Below are 24,271 nucleotides of genomic sequence, written 5' to 3'. Positions count from 1 at the left end.
GGCCAAAATATACTTCTTCAATAAATAAAACTTTAACACCATCAAATTAATTGCTTTCTCTAAATATTATTAATCATGTGTAATCTATGAGCAGAGAGGCATATCACTGGGAACAAGAAGTGTTCCAAAAAATGAAGAAACTAAAATGTATAGGGAGAGTGACATCAGCAAGATGACAGAATAGAACTTTCCAGCACTCATCCCCTAGGAGGAACATCAATTTGAACAATTTACCCTTGCAAAAAATAATTTCACAAGAGCTAAGGAACCCCAGGTGAGAGATTACAGCAACTAGGAGTAGCAAAGAAATAAGAAATGACACATTGAAGAGGCTAGGAAGGACAGGTTCACATTATCTGAGTCACCCCTCTCTTAAGCCTGGGCAGCACAACATGGAGAGATAAACTCCACATGTGGGAGGGAAAGTGAAATAAGCACCTGGCTTTGCCACAACCCCAGCACCAGGCCAGCTTCAATGAAATTCAGCACTAGGCCAGCCTCCACAGCCCCAGACTCTAGGTCAGCACCCATGGATCATGCCTCCAGGCCTACCCTACTATCAGACCAGCCCCATTGCTCCAGTCTCCAGGCCATCCTCCACAGCCCCATAATGACACCCAAGGACCCACCTTTCAGGACCTCCTCAGTGCCAGAAAAACACCTGCAGATCTCAGTTCTAGGCTGGCCCATGAAGCCTCAGACATCTGGCTGGTTCCAGCAGTCCCAGGCTCTAGGCGAGCAGCCATAACCCCAGGCTCCAGGTCAGTCCCTGTAGCCCCAGAATCCAGGCTGGCCCCAGTGGCCCCAGGCACTAGACCAGCAACTGTAGACCCAGAAACCAGGTTCACTCCTGCAGACTCACTTTCTAGGCCCACTCCAGTATCAAGCCAGCCCTGAAAGATGCAAGTTCCAGGACTATCTCCATGAACCCAGGTGGCAAGTCTATTCCAACAAACGGCCATCCCCTGATGACTCAGGCTCAAGGCCCATCTCAGCACCAGGCTGGCTCTTATGGACCCAGGATCCAGGCCCAATCCCCATAGACTCAGCTTTAAGCAGGTCCCTGTGGACCCAGGTGCCAGACCTGCCCACATTCTGACCCAGACAGAAGGCCAGCCTGCCCTAGGACTCTAGCAGCAAACCCACCACTGGGACTTACAAAATGGTCAACTCAGAATCTCAGAACTCAACTCAGACTGGAGAGTTTTCCCTGCCAAAGCCAATCTGTAAAAACTGGAATAGGTGCCTACTTCTTCAAATGTGAAATCATAAGCACATGGCCAGAAGGGTAAAAAAATTATCTGTGAAACATGGCACCACCAAATGAACAAGATAAAGCACTAGTAACTAACCCTAAAGAAAAGGAGACGTGACTGCCTGAAGCAGAATTCAAAATAATTGTCTTAAAGTTCAGTGAGCTACAAGAAAACACAGACAACTAAACATAATCATAAAAACACTACCTGAACAAAATTTGAAGTTCAACAAATAGAAACCATAAAAGTGAACCAAACAAAAATTCTGGTGCTGAAGCATACAATACCTTAACAGGAAAATTCCATAGACAGCTTCAACAGCAAACTCCATCAAGCAGCAGGAAAAAAAATCAGTGAGATAAAAACAGATCATTTAAAATTACCTAGTCAGATAAACAAAAAGAAATAAAAATGAAAAAGAATAAAGAAAGGCTACAAAATTATGAAACACCATCAAGTGAACCAACATGCACTTTACAGAATTCTCACAAAGAGCACAGAAAGAGAAAGGAGAAGAAAGCTTATTTATTTAAAAAAATATATAGGAAAATTCCCAATCTGAAGAGGAAAATAAATATCTAGAATCTTGAAGCCCAAAGAACCCAAAATAAATTAAATATAAAGAGATCTTCACTGAAACATAATCAAATTCTCAGAAGTCAAAGACAAAGAGAAAAATCAAGAAGCAACAAAAGAAAGAAAAATTGTCACATACAAGGGAATCTTAATAAAATCATCATCAGATTTCTCAGCAGAAACCTTGCAGGCCAGGAGAGAGTGGGATGATATATACAAAGTACTGAAAGAAAACAACTGTCAACCAAGAATACTATACTCAGCAAGTCTTCAGAAATGAAGAGAGATAAGGATGTTTCCAGACAAGCAAAAGCTGTAGGAGTACATCATTAGTAGAGCTGCCTTACAAGAAATGCTAAAGTAAGCTCTTCAAATTGAAACAAAAGGGTGGTAACTAGAAACATGAAATCATTTGAAATTATAAAACTCACTGTAAAAATAAGAACACAGTGGAGTTTAGAATACTCTAATACTGTAAGGGTGATGCATAAATAACTTTTTAAGTCTAATATAAAAGCTAAAAGATTAAAGTATTAAAAATTGTGGTCATTAAATAATTTGGTAATGGATACACAATATATAAAAGAGGTACATTGTGATATCAGTAACACAAAGTGTGGGGAGATGAATAAAGCATAGAGTTTTGTATGCAATCAAAGGAAAGATGTTATCAGCTTAAAACAGATTGTTATAACTACATGATGTTTTATGTAAGCCTTGTGTTAACCATAAAAAAATCCTATAGTAGATACACAAAAGATAAAGAGAAAGCAATCAAAGGATAACACAAAAACATATCTATCAACTCTAAAAGGAGGGCAGCAAGAGAGGAGGCATGAAACAAAAGAACTACAAAATAGTCAGAAAGCAATTTTTTAAATAACCGCAGTAAGTCCTTACCTATCAGTAATTACTTTAAATGTAAATGGATTAAATTCTCCAATCAAAAAAACATAATGTCTAAATAGATTTTTAAAAGCAAAATTTAACTATATTCTTCCCATAAGAGACTCACTTTAGCATTAAGAAAACATATAGTCTGAATGTAAAGAGATGGAGATAAAATATTCCGTGCAAACAATCACCAAAAGAGAGCAGAGGTGTCTATATTAATATCAGACAAAATAGATTTGAGCCAAAAGCTGTCACAAGAGACAAAGAAGATCGTTGATAAAAGGGTCAAATTATCAAAAGGATATAACACTTGTAAGTATATATATATATACACACACCTACGTATATATACATACATATATACATATGTGTGTGTGTGTGTGTATATATACATACCCAACATCAGTTTTTTCTGTCTGAAATGCTCTAAGCTGACTTGAACAGACATTTCTCAAAAGAAGACAGACAAATGATTGGCAGGTATATGAAAAAATATTCAACATCATTAATCATTAGAGAAATGCAAATTAAAATCACAACAAAATATCACCTCAAACTCATTTGATAATGGCTATTATCAAAGAGACAAAAGATAACAAATGGTGACAAGAATGTGGAGAAAAAGGAACCCTTTATACTCAGTGAGAATGTGAGTTAGTATAACCATTATGGAAAATAGTATAAAGATTTCTCAAAAAAAAAAAAAAATTATCGTATGACCCAGAAATCCCACTTTTGGATATAAATGAAAAGGAAATAAAATCAGCATGTTGAGGAGATATCTGCACTCCCATATTCATTCCATATCTTGACTGTTACTCATAACAACCTGCTGATTTTACAGCCCTATGGCCTTGAGTGAACATAGGCAGTAACCAGGTCGTGGTTGCAGTGGACTTTGGGTGAGACCTGGTGCTGTGTTGGCTTCAAGTCTGACCTAACACAGCCCCCGTTTTGGTGGCCACAGGGGCATGGGTATTACGGCTATTATTGGGTATTATTCATAGGAGCCAAGACATGGAATCAACGTTAAGTGTCCATTGATGGATGACTGGGTAAAGAAGATGTAATACGCACAGACACACACACACACACACACACTCACACACAAACAATGAGATACTAATCAGCCTTTAAAACGAAAGAAATTTTGTCATTTCAGACAACAGAGGAAACATGGATAAGCCTGAAGGACATTAGATTATGCTAAGTGAGATAAGCCAGGAACAAAAGAGGCAAATACATGGGCCTTAAGTGAGACTCTGAGATGCTTTGGGGGAAACATAGCCCATCCCTAGCTGTTGTGGCTATGGGGAAAGACTCCATCTGCTTGAGAAAAGTAAAGGGGCATTTGTTTTGCACTTTAGGTACCAGCTCAGTCACAGGGGGGTAGAGCAACAGGCAGCCTCTTGGGGTCTCCAGTTCTAGGCATTGATTCTTGGATGGTATTTCTACACCTGCTCTGGGCCAGAGGGGAGCCCACCACCCTGAATGGTGAGTCACAGGCCTGGCAACATTCACCACAAGCTGACTGAAAAGACCTTGGCCCTTAAGGAAACATCAGCAGAAGCCTGCCAGTATTCCTCATGGACCTGTGGTGCTGGTGGCCATGAGGTGAGGCTTCTCTGTCTATAAAAAGGGGAGGAAGGAATGGGAAGGACTGCATCTTCTGTTTTAAGTAGCAGCTCAGCAGCAGTGCAAGAGAAACTAGGTAGATGTCTAGGGTTTTTTCTCTAGTCTCTAGACTTTTCTCTAGTCCTGGATGGCATCTATGGACCAATTCAGGGGCTAGGGGAACTCACTGCCATGAAGGGAAGGATACGAGCCTGTCTATCTTTACCACCTGCTGATTGTATAGCCTTCGGGCCTTGAGTGAACATAGGCAGTAGCCAGGTAGTGGTTACAGTGGACCTTGGGTGAGATCTGGTGCTGTGCTCACTTCAAGTCTTACCTAGCCCAGTCCCAGTGGTGGGGGTCACAGGGGTATGTGTGTCAGCCCCCCTCCAGTTCCAGGTGGCTCAGCACAGAGAGAAAGAGACGCTGTTTGTACGGGAGAAGGTAAGGGAAGAGAAGAAGACTTTCTACCTGATAATCCAGAGAATTCTTTTGGATCTTATCCAAGATAATCAAGGCAGTACCCCTATGAGTCTGCAAACACCACAGTGTTACTGGGCTTTGGGGTGCTCCCTAATGCAGATACAGCTTAGATCATTACACTCAAGTCTTTTCAAATATCCAGAAAGCTTCCCCAAGAAGGACAGCTACAAATAAGCCCAGATAGTGAAGACTACAATAAATACCTAACTCTTCAATGCTCAGACACTGATAAACATCTACAAGCATGTTTATCATGCTTTCAGGAAAACATGACTTCACCAAACAAACTAAATAAGACAACAGGGACTGGTCCTGGAGAAACAGAGATATGCGACCTTTCAGACAGAGAATTCAAAATAGCTGTTTTGAGGAAAACTCCAAGAAATTCAAGATAACACAGAGAAGGAATTCAGAATTCTAACAGATACATTTAACAAGCAGATTGAAATAATTAAAAAGAATCCAGATGAAATTCTGGAGTTGAAAATTGCAACTGACATACTGAAGAACAACACATCAGAGTCTTTTAATAGCAGAATTGATAAAGCAGAAGAAACAATTAGTGAGCTTGAAGACAGGCTATTTGAAAATGCACAGTCAGAAGAGACAAAAAGGAATAAAAAAGAATGAAGCAAGCCTACAATATTTAGAAAATAGCCCCAAAAGGGCAAATCTAAGAGTTACTGGCCTTTAAAAGGAGGTAGAGAAAGAGATAAGGGTAGAAAGTTTATTCAAAGGGATCGTAATGATAATTTCTCTAATCTAAAGAAAGGTATCAATATCCAAGTGAAAGAAGGTTATAGAACACCAAGCAGATTTAACTCAAAGATGACTATCACATGCCATTTAATAATCAAATTCCCAAAGGTTAAGGATAACGAAAAGACCCTAAAAGCAGCAAGAGAGAAGAAACAAATGACATAACAATGAAGCTCCAGTGCAACCAACCAATTTGTTTCAACCAGTGAAACAAATGACATAACAATGAAGCTCCAACAAAAACCTTATGAAGCAGCGGAAAGTGACATGACATATTTAAAGTGCTGAAGGAAAAAATGTTTACCCTAGAATAGTATATCTGGTCAAAACATCCTTCAAACGTGAAGGAGAAATAAAGACTTTCTCAGAAAAACAAAAGCTGAAGAACTTAACCAACACCAGACCGGTCCTACAAGAAATGCTAAAGGGAGTACTGCAATCCGGAAGAAAAGGACATTAATGAGCAATAAGAATTTTTCTGGGCTGGGCGCTGTGGCTCACAGTTGTAATCTCAGCACTTTGGGAGGCCAAGGCAGGTGAATCACAAGGTCAGGAGATCGAGACCATGCTGGCTAACACAGTGAAACCCCATCTCTACTAAAAATACAAAAAATTAACTGGGCATGGTGGTGGATGCCTGTAGTCCCAGCCACTTGGGAGGCTGAGGCAGGAGAATGGCATGAACCCAGGAGGCGGAGCTTGCAGTGAGCCAAGATCGTGCCACTGCACTTCAGCCTGAGTGACAGAGCAAGACTGCATCTCAAAAAAAAAAAGAATTTTTCTGATGGTACAAAATTCATTGGTAATGTAAGTACATAGAAAAAACACAGAATATTATTACACTGTAACTGTGGTGTTTAAACTCAAGTAGAAACACTAAAAGATGAATAAATCAAAAATAATAACTATAATACAACAACTTTTCGAGACATAAACAGTACAATAAGATATAAATAGGACAAAAAGTTTAAAAGTGGGGGAACAAAGTTAAGGTGTATAGTTTTTATTAGTTTCCTTTTTGCTTATTTGTTTATGCAAACAGTATAACGTTTTTATCAGCTTAAAAAAATGGGTTATAGGATAGTGTTTGCAAGCCTCATGGCAACTTCAAATAAAAAAAAAAACAGATACAGAAAAAATAAAAAGCAAGAAATTAAATCTAACTACGAGAGAAAGTCACCGTCACTCAAAGGAAAAGAAAAAAAAGGAAAGAAAAGAGAAAAGAAAGAAAGAGAGAAAGAAAATAAAGGAAAGGAAAAGAAAGAGAGAGAAAGAAAGCAAGGCCACAAAACAACCAGAAAACAAATAACAAAATAACAAAATGTCAGGAGTAAGTCTTTACTTATCAATAATAACATTGAATGTAAATGGACTAAATTCTCCAATCAAAAGACGTAGAGTTGCTGAATGGATAAGAAAGAAGACCTAGTGATCTGTTGCCTACAAAAGCACGCTTTACCTATAAAGACACACATAAACTGAAATAAAGGGATAGAAAAGGATATTCCTTGCTAATGGAAACCAAAAAAGAGCAGAAGTAGTTACATTTATATCAGACAAAATAGATATCAAGACAAAAACTATAAGAAGAGACAAATAAGGTCACTATATAATGATAAAGGGGTCAATTCAGCAAGATGATATACCAATTGTAAATACATATGCACCCAACACCAGAGCACCCAGATATATAAAGCAAATATTATTGGAGCTAAAGAGAGAGATAGACTCCAGTACAACAATAGCTGGAGACTTCAAAACCCCACTTTGAGTATTGGACAGATCTTCCAGACAGAAAATCAACAAAGAAACATCAAACTTAATCTGCAGCATAGACCAAATGGACCTAATACATATTTACAGAACATTTTATTCAACTGCTGCAGAATATGCATTCTTTTCCTCAGCACGTGGATCATTCTCAAGGATAGAGCATAGGTTAGGTCACAAAACAAGTCTTAACACATTCAAAAAAATTGAGATAGTATCGAGCATTTTCTCTGATAACAATGGAATAAAACTAAAAATCAACAAGAGGAATTTTGGAAATGATACAAATACATGAAAATTAAACAATATGACCCTGAATGACCAGTGGCTTAATAAAGAATTTAAGAAAGAAATTGAAAAATTTATTGAAACAAACGATACTGAAAACAACATATCAAAACCTATGGAATACAGAAAAAGCAGTACTATGAGGGAAATTTATAGCTATAAGTGCCTACATCAAAAAAGAAGAAAAACTTCAAATAAACAACCTAAGGCTGCATCTTATGGAACCAGAAAAGCAAGAGCAAACCAAACCCAAAATTAGTAGAAGAAAATAAATAATAAAGATCAAAGCAGAAATAAATAAAATTGAAATGAGAAAGAAATACAAAAGACCAACAATACAAAAACTTGGTTGTTTGAAAAGTTAAACAAAAATGACAAGCCTTTAGCCGGACTAACAAGAAAAAAAAGAGTGTAGACCCAAATAAATAAAATTAGAGACAAGAAAGGACACAATATTCAGCTGATAACACAGAAATTCAAAGGATCATTAGTGGCTGCTATGGGCAACTATATGCCCATTTCAAGTAAACTTGAAAATCTAGAAGAAATTGACAAATTTCTAGACACGTACAACCTACCAAGATTGAACCACAAAGAAATAAAAAAATTGAAAAGACCAATAACAAGTAATGAAACTGAAATAATAATAAAAACATCTTCCAGCAAAGAAAAGCCTGTGACTCAACAGTTTCACAGCTGAATCCCACCAAACACTTAAAGAGGAAATAATACCAATTCTACCCAAACTATTCTGAAAACTAGAAGAAAAGAGAACACTTCCAAACTCATTCTATGAGACCAGTATTACCCTGAGACCAAAACAAGACAAAGGCACACCAAATAGGAAAACTACAGGCCCATATCACTAATAAATGTCGATGCAAAAATCCTCGACAAAATACTAGCAAACTGAATTCAACAACACATTAAAAATATCATCCATCATAATCAAGTGGGATTTATCCCTGGGATGCAAGCATAGTTCAACATACACACAAATCAATCGATGTGATACATCATAACAACAGAATGAAGGACAGAAGCCATATAATTATTTAAACTGATGCTAGAAAAGCATTTGATAAAATTCAACAGCCCTTCATGATAAAAACCCTCAAAAAAAACTGGGTATAGAAGGACTATACCTCAATATAATAAAAGCCATATATGACAGACCTTCAGCTAGTATTACACTGCATAGGGAAAAACTGAAAGCCTTTCTTCTTCAAAGATTTGGAACACAACAAAGATGCTCATTTTCATCACTGTTATTCAACACAGTTGGAAGTCCTAGCTAGAGCAACCAGACAAGACAAAGAAACAAAGGGCATCCAAATTGGAAAGAAGTCAAATTATCCTTGTTTACAAATCATGTGACCTTATATTTGGAAAAACCAGAAAACTCCACCAAAATAATTAGAAATGATAAACAAATTCAGTAAAGTTGCAGGATACACAATCAACACACAAAACTCAGTAGCATTTTATATGCCAAGAGTGAACAATTGGAAAAAGAATTCAAGAAAGTAATCCCATTTACAATAGCCATAAATAAATTAAATACCTAAGAATTTGCTTAACCAAAGATGTGAAAGATATCTACAGTGAAAACTATAAAGCATTGATGCAAGAAATTGAAGAGGACACAAAAAAATGGAAAGATATTCCACGTTCCTGGATTAGAAGAATCAATATTGTTAAAATGTCTATACTTCTCAAAGCAATCTACAGATTTAATGCAATCCCTATCAAAATAATAAATGATCTTCTTCACATAAATAGAAAAAAAGTTTAATACAGTGAGCACATTTTCAACAAAATTTTTGAGAACACACATTGGGGAAAGGACGGTCTCTTCAATAAATGTTGCTGGGAAAACTGGATATCCATATGCAGAAGAATGAAACTAGACTCCTATCTCTCACCATATAAAAAATAAAAATGGATTCAAGACTTAAATTCAAGACCTCAACATATAAAACTACTAAAAGAAAACATTGGGGAAACTCCAGGGTATTGGAGTGGGCAAAGAAGACTTCTTGAGTAATAACCCACAGGCACAGGCAACCAAAGCAAAAATGGACAAATGGGATCACATCAAGTTAAAAAGTTTCTGCCCAGCAAAGGATGCAATCAACAAAGTGAAGAGATGACCCACAGAATGGGAGAAAATATTTGCAAACTACCCATATGACAAGGGATTAATAACCAGAATATATAAGGAGCTCAAACAACTCTAGAAAAAAAATTAATCACGTAATTAAAAAACGGACAAAAGATTTGAATAGATATTTCTCAAAAGAAGACATACAAATGGCAAACAGGCATAGGCAAACAGGTACATGAAAAGGTACTCAACATCATTAATCATCAGAGAAAAAAATCAAAACTACAGTGAGATATCATCTCACTCCAGTTAAAATGGCTTTTATCCAGAGGACAAGCAATAACAAATGCTGACAAGGATGTGGAGAAAAGGGAACCCCCACTGCTGGTGGGAATGTAAATTAGTATAACCACTATGGAGAACAGTTTGGAGTGTCCTCAAATAACTAAAATAGAGCTACCATATTATCCAGCAATCCCACTGCTGGGTATATACCCAAACGAAAAGAAATCAGTATATCTAAGAGATATCTGCACTCCCATATTTATTGCAACACTAGTCACAATAGTCATAATTTGGAAACAATCTAATTGTCTATCAACAGATAAATGAATAAAGAAAATGTGGTATATATATATACAACGGAGTACTATTCGACCACAAAAAAATGAGATCCTGTCATTTGCAACAACATGAACGGAACAACTTTCTTCATATTAAGTGAAAAAAGCCAAGCACAGAAAAACAAACATTGTATGTTCTCACTTATCTTTGGGAGCTAAAAATTAAAACAATTGAACTCACAGAGATAGAGGGTAGCAGGATGGTTATCAGCAACTGGAAAGGGCAGTGGGCTTGAGGAGTAATTGGGGATGGTTAATGGGTACAACAAAAAGAAAGAACTAATAAGACCTAGTATTTGTTAGCACAACAATACAAAAAATAATTTAATTGTACATTTAAAAATAACTAAATGAGTATAACTGGGCTGTTTGAATCACAAAGGATGAATACTTGAGACGATGAGTACTCCATTTACCCTGATGTGATTATTACATATTGCATGCCTGTGTGAAAATATTTCATGTGCCCCATAAATATATACACCTACTATATACTCACAAAGAATTAAAAATAAAAAAATGTTGAAAAAGGCAAATACATTATTATCTCGCTTATACGTGAATTCTAAGAAAGTCACACTCATAGAAGCAGAGACAGTAGTATAGTGGTTTCAGAGGCTGGTAACAGGTCAAAGGGAGCAGAAATGGGGAGACATTTGTTACAGGGTATAAAGTTTTGTGAGGATAAATACACTCTGGAGACCTATTGTACAACATGGTGGTTTTAGTTGATAATAATCTATTATATACTTGAAAATTGCTAAGAGAGTAAATTTTAAATGTTCACACCACAAAAAAAAAGTATGTGAGATGATGGATATGTTAATTAACTTTAACCATTTAACAATGTATATATACATCTATCAAAACATCACATCATACACTGTAAATATACACAATTTTTATTTGTCAATAATTCCTGAATAAACTGAGAACAAAATAAAAATGAAAAAATGTTACCCTAAATAACTTAATCTAATTTAATTTGTAGATGCTTTACCTGATATCCCTAATAAATTTTCAAGACACCTATTATTTTTATTGTTAAAATAAAGGAGGCTGAGAAGGATAGGAAGCTTTGCCCAAAATCCCATAGTTGGAGGCAAGATACAAAGCCAGATCTATCTGTCATCTCTTGCTTTCCTTCCAGATTTAGACTTGTTTTCTAGTCAATTATTTCAAACTTACCTCACAGGGACATACTCCAGTAGACTCCAGGAACCCATTCATTCCTAGAGTAAAATTGAGTGTTTGGCCTGGAGAAAATGGGACATCCTTTCTCCACACAAAAACATAGCTACCCAAAACCATACCATCCGGGCCAAGTGCCTTTTATGGAGTGCTTACCCTTCAGGCACTTTACTAGACAACCTCAATTTATACTCACACAGCAGCCCAGATAAGGAGATACTGTCACTATCCCTCTTTTGCCATTGAGAAGCTAAAACTAAGAGAGGAGAAGTGATTTGCCCAAGGTCAAACGCTTAGTAAATAGGAGAAACAAGATTCTCATCTAGAGCTGTCTGACGTCAAACCAATTCATCCAGATATTCCATTGTAATCTTAAATGCTAGGGCAAATGTGCTCACAACGAACTTCCACCCTGCCTCTAATCCCTGCATCATGCAAATTCTTAAGACTTACCTCCAAGGAGCTCTGATTCACAGGGGCTGGGAAAGCCCCAAGAGCTTACCAAATACACCCTGTGACTGTTAGGTTCATTAACTGTGTGACCCCTAGGCCTTGCGAGTTCTACTGGTTGGGCTGGGATTTAGTTACAAAGACCCACCACCGGACGAAAATAAAGTTAAGTCCACTTTACTTTTCTCTGGAAATAACAGACTTTTGGGTTCCCTATCCATATATAGCTAGATCATGTAGTCTGGGGACAAGATTCAGTAGAATGGAGTTATCTACTGTGCACTGACTCTATCTTGGAAGATGGTCTGTCTCAGGAATCAGAGACATGAGCTTGTGCCTGTGCAAGAAAGTGTCTGGTCACTTTTCCTACTCAGCTATGACAGCCAGTGAGATAGGTTAATAAACAGGCAGCTCCAAAGAAGTTAGGATAAGAAGAGGAAGGAAATAGTTTTCCCTAGAGCTGGAGTGAGCTACCAGCCTGTATCAAATGTGCCCCATTTATTTGGCAAGTTCTGCGGATAAACAACCTTGTCTGCTCTCTCCTGCTGAGGAATTCCTGATATGAACTGTCAAACATCCACATCCTTCCTGTAATCCACTTCCTGTGTGAAGCAGAGATTTCTTCTGGAAGTAAAGCCAACCTTGCCATCTCGGCTGCCAGGTTGGCATTAGAATAGTGGAATCTTGTAAGTGGCAACCCCCCTGCCCCGCAACCAGAGAGATGCCACCACGTTGTGCTGGGTCTGCTGTTTCCAGCAAAACAAGCTCATGTGTGGTTCACTGCCCTCCCTGGAATGTCCAGGAGCAGGAAGAAGGGGTGCTCCTGCCAGACTCCCCAGTTTCACTCTCTTCGCTTCTCTGGAAAATTTTATCTCATGGAAACTTTTACCTTGCTTTCAAGATGACCAGGACTATTCTATGGAAGCGGAATGTTAAGGAAGATATAATGCATGTTGGTGCAGAGAACACCAGTCTCTGAATGCTGGACCATTAAAACCTTGTGAGTACACAGTATATTTGTAGAAAAGTCTACAGTGGCAAACACTTCTTGTTGAACTCTTGTATTTCTAGCTAATGATGATTTCCAGCTCTGCCTAATTGATCTGTCTAGAGAGGATGGCAGGGCTTCAAATCTAAAAGCCCAGTTAAAAGACCCTGGGATAAAACCTCCCCCCCAAAAATACATGCCAGATACCTACATATCGATTTTTTTATGAGAAGCTGATACCCACAGCCCTCTATAACAGTGACTGTCTTCCCAAATATACCTTGCTCTCAGAGAATCAAGGTTGATAATATATGTCAGGGTGGGTGGAGACCAGATAGAGCCTGCTTGTACAGTGACAGTGTGGCTCATTCATTTATTCATGCAGTTACTCAGGCAGCAAATATTTATTAAACACCACTTGTGAGCAAGAACATCTATTCAGCACAATGAGGGTGATAATAGGCGATGCAGAATTGTTGTTGGGTCATAGAGGCAGGCATCTTATCTAGCCTACTTGTGGGGAAGCAGGGATGCCTTCCCCAAGAGGGTAACACCTAAGCTGAGAAGTGGAAGATGAGTAAAAACATGTGCCAAGGCGTAGGGACTGAATCTGAGGAACATGAAGAAGTTCAGGGTGACTACAAGGTAGCAGTTGCTACATTAAGAAAAGTCTCTTTAACTAAGCAAAGTATGTACTACATCAGATTGAGCCCTATGGGGTATCATTGAGATATTTTTAGAAGGGAATGGCATGGGAAAAAAATGGAGGTTTACAAACGCTCACCTGGCTGCAGTGTAAAGAATTGATGGGAGGGGTGATCCAGGTGTCAGGGGAGCCTGTTGAGAAGGCTTTGCAGTGACCTGAGACAAAGATAATGAAAGGCACATCTACGTGTTGTCAGTGGAATAGAGAGAACCAGATGGATTGTGACTTATTTAGGAGATACCATTTAAAATAAAACTTGTACATATAAATTATTTCAGTTTTAGATGGTGTGGTACATTGAGTAATGGCCTCCCAAAGATGTCCACATCCTAATTCCTGGCATCTGTGAATATGTTATTTTATATGATGGAAGGGATCATGAAGATGTAGTTCAATTAAGAACCTTGAGATGGGGAAATTATCCTGGATTATCCAGGTTGGCCCAATCTAATCACAAGTGTCCTAATAAGGGAAAGAGGAAGGCAAGAGAGTCTGTATCAAATGGAGATAAATTTGAAGATGTTTTGCTGCTGGCTTTGAAGATGAAGGAGGAGGCCAGGAGTCAAGGAAAGCAGGTGGCTTCTGGAAGTCAGAAAATGTAATGAAACGTTCTCCCCTACAGCCTCAGAGAGAGCCCAGCCCTGACAATTCATTTCAGACTTGTGACCTCTAGAACTGGAAGATAATGAATTTTTTTTGTTTTAAGCCACCAAGTGTGTAGCAATTTGTTATGTTAACAGGAAACCAATACAGATAGGAAAACTAAGTCCTGGCCCCTGATAGACACGTAATAAGTATGTGTTTAGCTAATGCACAAATGAGGCTTAGAGAGGTACAGTGGATGTTCTAAAGTAACAAGGCTTCCAAGTTCTCAAACTTACATGGAAAGTTGAAAAATACCCCTTACCTCATAATAGTGGTTAACTCAAGATGTGGGACTTGGGGACAGGAGAAGGAAGACTTATTTTTCACTACAGCTTACTATACTATCTGAATTTGTCACCCTGTGCACATATTGCCTATTTAAGAAAAGTTAATGACCCTTGTCTTCAAGTCTGAGGGATAAGACAGGTGTACAGATCAAAATAGAAAAGAAAGTAATCAGTAACCCAATGCCACATTTGAAGGTAGGTACTGTGACAATTCAATATTTTTGGATATGCTCAGTTAATTAAATCTGAATTCCAGTGCCTATCTGCTCAAGCTACCATCCACCCACTCTCTTTCTCTTCCCCTTCAAAGGTTTCAACTCTAAAAATAGTTTACATCTATACTGCCCTGTCCCTTCTTAGCCTCATGAAATTTTGCATGTACTCTGCCCCAAATAAAATGCTAAGCTGCTCATCCTCACAGGGAAATGATACCAACTCGTGCGCAGGGCATGACTTTTGTAGACAAGAGCTAGATTTGGAACCTAGTATCCACATCAGAGTAACCAAGAAAAATGTATTTAAACCTTCTGAGCTTCAGTTTTTCTATCTGTGAAATGGCATCATGATATGTTATAAGGATTTGTTGGTTTATTTATTTGTTTGTTTTTAAACAGAATTCAGTCAAGCAATGTATGTAAAGCATTTGGCATGGTATGTGGCACTCAATACATATTAGTTCAATTTCCCTCTTTATGTATTTTCTTCCCTTTTCCACAGTAGCCAAAGCTTTTATCTTAGCCCTTAACTTCTCAAAACTTTCTGCAGTATAAGACAAAATTGATCTCTCTTTCACCCCTCTCACTTTCCTCTCCCACTTTGTTTTTTTATCCTGTAATTTGTGCAATAGAAATTTTACAAGGAATACAAAAAGTGCAGACATCATTCCAGCATTATGAAATGAAGATGATTTAATCAGACAGTTGTGCTCATGTGGAATCCCTTGGGCCATTTATAGGCACCATTTAAGTTCAGAACTCCACACGTGCTCAGTATGTTTCAGGTGATATATATGGTTGTTACATGTAAACCTATGTTAGGCAGTTCCTACCACAAAGATGCTATGTAACCCACCAGCCCCAAATTCGCTGCCTTCCAACTCCACTTTTATTCTCATGTACACAGATTTATAGGCTGGCTGTGTTCATCTGATCTAGAATTGGTTCCCTTGGGTGGCTCTGCTTGAAGCTGCAAGACAAAGGGGTGTGGATCCAGCCTCATCCTGAGACCAGGCTGAAAGGGCAGCAGCCACCGAGGGTATGTTCTTTTCAGGTGATGGCAGAAATGCAGAGGGAAAGCCCAGCCACACAAACACAGTGCCCACTAATGGCCCAATAAAGTCACAAGGCCAATGTCAAGAGGTGAGAAGGTACATTCTGCCCACTGTAAGGCCGTAGCAAGAGAGTGGCTAGACACTAATACTAGGGAGAGTGAAGCATTGGGAGCAGTTATCTAACCGATTACACTATCAATCCACCTGAAGTGATTAGCAAGTAATCCCCCATTCTTCCCCAGCTCCCTTTCCACAAATCCACACCAGGAATTCACATAAGCCATGAAGACTATAACTAATCTTGGTAGTTGGATTTCTAAATCAATAGTCGAGAAAAAAACCTTCATTAAAAGTGTCATTAACACCCTGAAATTGTAAGTATTCACAAGCACGTGGGTACATACCTTTTCTGTTGAGAGAGTCCAAAACTTTGGATTCTCAACAAGAATTTCAGAACTACTTCTCTCAGAAGCCTCATATTCACAGCCAGGAGTGGTTCTTTAGCACAGCAGCAAGACACAGCTATAGTATTAAGTTCTGAACCTGGGATATTCAATGGCCTGATCCAGTTTGTGCCACAATCATCCTTCCCAAGAACTTCACTCAGAGCATCTCAGCCTAAACATCACCTCGCCACACCAGCCTTCCCTGATCACTTGAATTGATACAGCTCTTCTCATCCCCAGTTACTTCCGTATCCCATCGCCCATGTTATTTCCTAGGTCTTATCGAATTTATGTGTTAGTTACTTATTTTCTGTCCCCTCCCACTAGAATGTAAGCTCCATGTCCTTATCTGTCTTGTCCCCAATCTTAACATAGTGTCTAACACATAGTGGAAGCTCCATACATATGTTAAATTTATGAAATGAATGAATGAATTTAAGCATCATTGGGAAATGCTAGATAAAGCTAACAACCTCGCATGGAATTCATGGGTCTCTAGAGAATACTCTCCCCAAGGTGTTTGTGGGAAGTTTTGTAAAAGTGTGCGTTAAAATGTACACACATGGTGGATGGGCTGGGAGAGAACTACGGGAGAAAATTAACCATCTGTGCTTTGTTCTTCACTTGACTTACGCCTGATTAGCTTCCAATGAAAAAGACTTTTCTTCACACACACAAATTTGGGTGTACACACACACATACTCACACACACACCGGAGTCTCTTATATGTGAGTCTATCTCCTAGACTTGTGGTTCTTAGCCAGAGGCAATTTTGTCCCCCAGGAGACATTGGCAAAGTCTGGAAACATTTTAAATTGTCACAACTTGGGGTGGGAGAGCTACTGGCATCCAATAGGTAGAGGCCAGGAATGTTGCTAAATATCTTGCAATACATCCCACTTTATCACCCACTACAAAGAGCTTTCCAGCCCAATATGTCAATAGTACCAAGATTGAAAACTCTTGTTCTAGAACCAGAAACTTACACATGTTTACACACACATCCATGGCATGGTGGGATCCAAAGATCTTCTTGGCTAGCCAACTCTCTAATCTCTGATCACGGTGTCCAGATACCAGGCCTTAATCTCATTCTTGAAATCTCTGTCTTTTTAAAGTTTTGACAAATATTTACCAGAAAGCCTCTTATGAAGCCAACACTTTCATATCTATTCTCTCATTTAGGGAGTATTGCAAAATCCCATTTTACTAATGAGGAAGCTAAGACGCAGAGAAGTTAAGTCATTTGTCAAAGTTACGCAGCTAGAAATTGCAGAGTCAGGGTTCAAGCAGCTATTTCACTGAATTGTGCTCAGATGTCTTTCTTCTGGCCGCCAGCACTTCACTTCATGTTCTTTATGAATAGTTTTGTTTTACATTAGTTTTCTCTGTCTGGAGAGCCCCAAGCTGACTTGCTGCGTATCAGTGCTCCAAAGAGCCCTCTTGTTTAGTCAACTTCCCTATGAAAAGATACAGTGAGCACCACCCAAGAAGCATAGATATTTGCTGTTGCTGCTGCTGCTGCAGAAGCTTCTATCTCTCAGTTCATCTTTATTACTTCTTTTTATTTGTACTTGTGCAATTTGGGGCAGTTCCAGGCCTTTTCTCTCAACCCCAAAGTCTGCCAGTCTGGAAAGTGTCATCTGAAGCCCTCCTAGATTCAAGAGAAGAGTTTCCTGGGGTGGCGTCCATAGAAGAATCCCTCACACAAGGTCACCAACAACCCAGCACCTTCCCAGGGGTGTTCCCTTGGTTCTACAGCAAGACAGCTCCACTGTAGCTACAGTGACATCCAAAGATTAATGCCATTAATGCTCCCAGTGCCACTGAGTAAATTTTTAACTCTTTCCTGCCTGCATGTTCAAGTTACACAGCCAATGCACAGCACATGATAAGTGCACAGTTAATCTTTCAGATTAATCTTGACAATAAGCAAACAAACAATAAATGAATAATACGTACATACATAAAAATAACCTGAAAGTGTTGTTATTCTTGTGGTACTTGCGTTTTAATGAAGAACTTTTTATTTAGTTTATCTATTCATTCAACAAATAGTTACTGAGCTTCTTTGAAGCTCTAAACCCTGTGCTAGATGCTAAAGAAAAAAGTATAAACAAAGACAGGCAAGGCCCTGTCCTCAGAGAGCTTACATTCCAGTGGCAGTTCTGGACTTTGGTCACGGCCTTTTTAATGCATAATTATGAAACAGGATAAGTGATCTGAGGAAACAGTGTGGGGGCTCTGAGAATGCTTGTCAGGAGAATTTCACTGGATCTGGCCAGGGCTGGGCAGAGAAATCTTTTCTAAGGAAAGATCCTGAAGGGCCCTGACGTTAAAGAAAGATTCTCCAGTGTGAGAGTGTTCATGATCTGCAGCAATTGATAAGCATGGCATTGGGAGTAGGATATGCCACCCTCCTGGGGAGTCACACATTCCACATGTGCTAGGTGACACCCTTTGCCAAGAAGCAGAGCTGGGCTGAATGTTCAGTTTTCTAGGAGCAGTAGCTGAGTGCAGTAATATTTAGACTTTCCATTTGCTTATTCCCCAAAATAACTTCTAAAAGTTTGGTGCCTCCAAAATAACTTCTAAAAGCAAAGGATATCATTTTTTAACATGGCAAATATTAAAATTGTTAAACAAAACGGTCACTCTTTAAAATGTAAACAATAGTAAGCATAGTAATTTCATACCCACCATCACCCATTTAAAAAATGAACTTGCTCTCCTGTAACAGTCAGATATTTTACATCCCTCACAGACTTTTAAGCTAATGTAATATATTTTGATGCTTGAAAATCTTTAATTGTTCATTTTTATGGCTGCATAGTATTTCATGGTGCATATGTACCACGATTTCTTTATCCAGTCAATCATTGATGGGAATTTAGGTTGATTCCATGTCTTTGCTATTGTGAATCGTGCTACAATGAGTATAAGTATGCATGTGAAGAGGATCACGAAAAATAATTAATGGGTATGCACTTAATACCTAGGTGATCAAAAAATCTATACAACAAATCCTCATGACACAGGTTTACCTATATAACAAACCTGCACATGTACTCTTGAACTTAAAATTAAAATTTAAAAAATCTTTAATTGATCATACCTATCTGCTACAACAATATGTAAATAAATTGACTTTTAAATTTTGTTTGTAATATCTAGGACTATATGGTTCAAATATTAAAAATAATTTCTTCTATATGAATATGTCATTGTTATTACTAAGACATGAATTAAAGCAAGGTGTATACATTATAAATTTTGGTAAATATTTATTAAGCAGAAAGAAATCAGTTGTATTGGAAATTCTTCTATTAATGGGGATGATTATGACAAATTACATGAAAGAGCGTTCAGTATAGATTCTATTTCTTTTTTGTGTTTATACACATTAAATGCCCAGAAAATGTGTTCACAAAATAGCTACATAGAAATGGAAGCTTCTTTTTTAAACATTGTTATTCAAATCATTATTGCAACCGACTATGGAACAAAAACATCAAAAATATTTTTTAATGTTTTGAATTATCCTTTTGGTGTCCTAGAAGTTTTTTGTGATAGTCCAATACACACTAATGAGACTCTCAATAAGCAAAGATATGGTCTTTTGTGTTTCTTATGGGAAATGGGAGATTATTAAATAATGAGGAGAAATTTTAGGGTTCTTATCAGTTGGCCAAGTTTAAGAAAAATTCATATAGAAGTTGATAATCCAAAACCAAATTTCTTCATATGTCTCTCAGAAAATACTTATAAATCTTCAGGGTATATATACTCCAGTTTGAAGACCGCTGGTTTTGAGAATCCTATCAGTCTTTAATCAACTCTAAAGACTGACAATATTCTTGGTTTTTGTTCAACGTGTTGACCCTCCCCACTGTGGGAGAGAGGCCATCTCGGTGGATGTTATGAACAGCCTCATCCTCCTTCAAAGTGAAGGGCCCCCTTCTGGATTTTTCACACTATATGCCAGTGCAGGGTGGATTCTCCTCTTGAGAATTAAACACCAGGAAGAGAACAGAGAGGATGGAATGAGAATGCATAGCACAACTTGGTCTGGGAGGTCAAGAAACACTTAACTGGAACAGTGACATCTGACTGATGTACAAAAGATTAATAGAAGTCAACTGGACCAGGAGGGAAAGTAGGAGAGGGAGAACATTTCAGGCAGAAAGCATGGCACTCTGGGAAAGAACTGAAGAAGAGAAGGGCATGAGGGGTCTTATAAGCTCGGAGGAAGAGAGTACAATTTATTCTTCATGCAATGGGAAGCCATTGAATGGTTTTAAAGGCGGAAGTAACATGGTCAGGTCTATTCTTCTCTACAGTCACTCTGGAAACTGCTGATGACCAAGCCCCTGAAGCATAAGTCCAGAAGAGGGATGAACAAGCAAGCCTAGAGCAAAATAGGACTGCCACCACCTCCATTCTAGACAGCAGAATGCAACCTATGATCATTACTTGGCTCTTTGCAGCCCCTTCGCAGTGTACCCCAGACACTGATGTCTCCTTCCATCTCCATGCTATTGAATCACTTCTCTTAAACCCTGATAGTGAACATTTGGCTTGCTAGTCCCAGGATAAGACTGCACAGCTCTTCATTCTCTCTCTTTCCAAACAAAATTACTGATCTGTTCCTTTGTTAAACTGCTTTGGTGCCTGATGACCTATACATTTGGGTGTAATCTTCTCCCCCAGAAACTTCTCCAGATCTTTTTATTTCCTAAACAGAATGCTGGTGCAAGCTGTTAATATTGTCAACCCATTACACATGATATGATTATATGAGTTGATATGGCACCTATGGTATATCTTATAGTATAACATAACACATCATAATATATTTGAATCAGTCATAATAAGTTCATTATAAATTATTTATAGCCCCAAGTAAATATGTATATGATTAATAATAATTGTCATTATGAAATGCATATTTGATTACCAAAAGCCTTTTTTAGACAGTGTAAAGTTCCAGGTTAAACTATTTCCTTGTTTTATAAAATAAGGTGAGAAAAATACCAAATTCATAACTATGAATATATACTAAGTGACAAAACAATATATTGTAGGATAAGTCTGAGATGCCCCGGGTTGTGGTAGGTGGAGAGGAGATTCAATTCATTTTGTTGCCTACGAAACTTCTTAGAGTCCTTATTGTGTCATGCAAGTCTTTTTATAAATTTCCATGATATGATATACAAGGTTTCCCAAACACATTTGACCACAGAGCACTTGTACACAGAGCACCCTGCTGACTGGCATTCTGCAGAACATGCTGCAGAAAACACAGTAGCTGGAGAATATCTCAAGCTTTCTTCATTTCTTAGTGCCCTGGGATTCTTAAACCCTACTTAAACCTGTTACCAAATCCTATTTCTTGGCAAGAACATTCCTCATTCCCTCTTCTACCCTCAAGTCATCTTCTCTTGCCACCTTCAGTGCAAAATAATTTTTTTCCAAGTTTCAGTTTGGATAATTTGATCTCCTTATGGTCAAGAATCAAGTCTTACACAACTTTGTACATTATAGTTGCCAGTTTATGGTAAGCACTTAGTAAATAGTTGTTAAGGAATGAATAGTAACCAGCATACAGCATACTTTATAAACTGTGACTCTTTTCTCCCTTCTCCTAAAACAGAATATAAGAGATTACATAAGTATGTATAGTGTATTTCAGGGACTCATTGTATGGAACTTACTGCAAATATTCACTGGTGCTTGTGGTCTTCACGGACCGTGAAGCCAGTCTTTGTATTTTGTGAACCTCATAGTTGTGTGGAGCAATATTATGATACTTCCACCACTCTCTGGTTTTAGAAGTTACACTGATCTTCAACTGTTTTACACTCAGTCCAAGTTCTAGGTAAATGATTCAGGATAATCCTTCTCTTTTTTTGTTTTCACAAGTTCATGACCAATTAGATGAGGAGATTGAGAGTTGAACTGGGGAAGTAAAAATGTAACTTGAACATCTGAAGAAAACCACTGTAGTTTCTAAATGCATTGACTTTCCTTGAGTTACAGTAAAAAGTGAGAAAAGCCACATCTCAGAAACTGCTGTGTGCACACATTTGTACATTAGAGCCCTCCATACCAAGAAAGCCATGCAAAGCATGCAATACATTTCCCAGAAAAGGCAGCATCGTGAAACAGATCCTCCTGGGCCACTGCTATGTGCTTCCTTCCAGCTCTGCAGCTGGGTGTTGGACTTTCTTCTTTTCTGGTCTGCTCAGAAAGGCGTTTTGTTCTTGAACAAAAAATACCTGGGCAAGGAATCTCTATCATAACTGCTTAATGCCTGGTCTTGGGGGCAGAGATGGAGATCACTGTCACTTCCCCAGTGTGGTATCCAGGAAGGACAGCAGCTCTGGAAAGCCAAGCCATGCCTTCAAAGGATCTGTACTCATCTTTGGCCATCTTTGACCAATTGTCTGTAGTCATACTCACAGGAGATTGTAAGAGGAAAAAAATACAAATACTTCCATGAGGATATCAAGCCTTCTTACTACTGAAAGGAGGCTGTTGAGAATTGAATCTGCTCTTCAGATCCACTGGACCTAGGCTTCTTTCCCCTCTAGCTCTATCTGAGAAGCAATATGAGAAGCAATATACAGGAGCACATATTTTGGTGAAGCAAATCTTCCTTCTAGTACAGATTCTGCCCTTTTATAGGACTGGAATGTTTCAGATGCAGTGACCAGCCCTAGGTTTACAATGATCGCCCTGCTCTTGCACAGCATCCAGTCTAGTGAGAGAGAAAGGGATGTGGGAGAATGTTTATGATATATTGTAATACGGACATGTCCAAGGCAGACATTAATTTTGGTTAACCTCATCTGTGGTACTCAGGAGAGCTAGACAGAGACAGGAATGCCTTAAGTAGATGTTAAAGTAAGAGCAAGTGTTAACATTAAGGTGGGCTATATTATTCTATAAGAATATAAATTATCTAAATCTAAATGGATAAACACAATCAAAGTTTACTTCCTGCTTATGCAAGGTCAAATTCATAGTGAGACAGCTCTACTGAGTAGCTCTTGTTCACACAGTGATTTAGTATCCTCATCCACATCAATTTAGGGGTTCTGCTATTCCTTACGACACCAGAATTCTTCTTCTGGATCTTCAATGGATTGTCTTAATCTTCACAATGAGGAATGACACAGAATATAGACCTCTCAAGAAGTTTTAAGAGTCAACCAAGAATTGCCTTATCTCACTGCTGTCCACATCACAGTAGCCAGAAATAGCCATGTGGCTCCACTAAATGGCAAAGGAAGCTAGGAAATGTAATTTTTCTGTATTCTCAAAGGAGTAGGGAAGCGTGTTTGATTATAGTATTGGTTATGCCACAATAGGATTTACCAAGGAGCAAAAGAATGGCATTTCTTGGGAAAGAAATGGGGATCTAGCTTTAGAAGTACATGGTGGCCTGTTCCTCAATGGGAGTACCAGAAAGAACAGAGCCTTTCAAGAAAAATATATTTGGAAATCAGACAGGAAAACTCATGGCAGACTAAGATATTTGTGGAAGAGGGTTGCAAAGAGTAAAGTTGGAAAGTTGGTCTTGGGGTCAGCTGGAGTATAAGCTAGACTATTCCACTGGGACTAGTTCTTTCCTAAATAGTACACACTTGGTCTCCATTCCCTGCAAAAGGGACAAGACCCCAGAGAAGTTTCTATAAAGGATGATTTGACCTATTTAAAAACATGAGCTGGTATTTCCATTTTTATTTTTATGTCCAGAGAGACCCCAATGTCAGAGACCTAAAGATCTTCAAGTGAATCCAGGGTTTACTCTTCAATGCAGGAGCTTTCACTCCTGCATTACCCAGGATAATTCATTGCCCAGAAAAAGCATGGCAGGTAAATGATTGTCTCAAGTCAGGAATCCAGGTCAGG

Source organism: Hylobates moloch, unplaced genomic scaffold (genome assembly GCF_009828535.3).
Source record: "Hylobates moloch isolate HMO894 unplaced genomic scaffold, HMol_V3 SCAFFOLD_21, whole genome shotgun sequence".
Taxonomy (NCBI): Eukaryota; Metazoa; Chordata; class Mammalia; order Primates; family Hylobatidae; genus Hylobates; species Hylobates moloch.
This window is presented reverse-complemented; position numbering follows the sequence as displayed.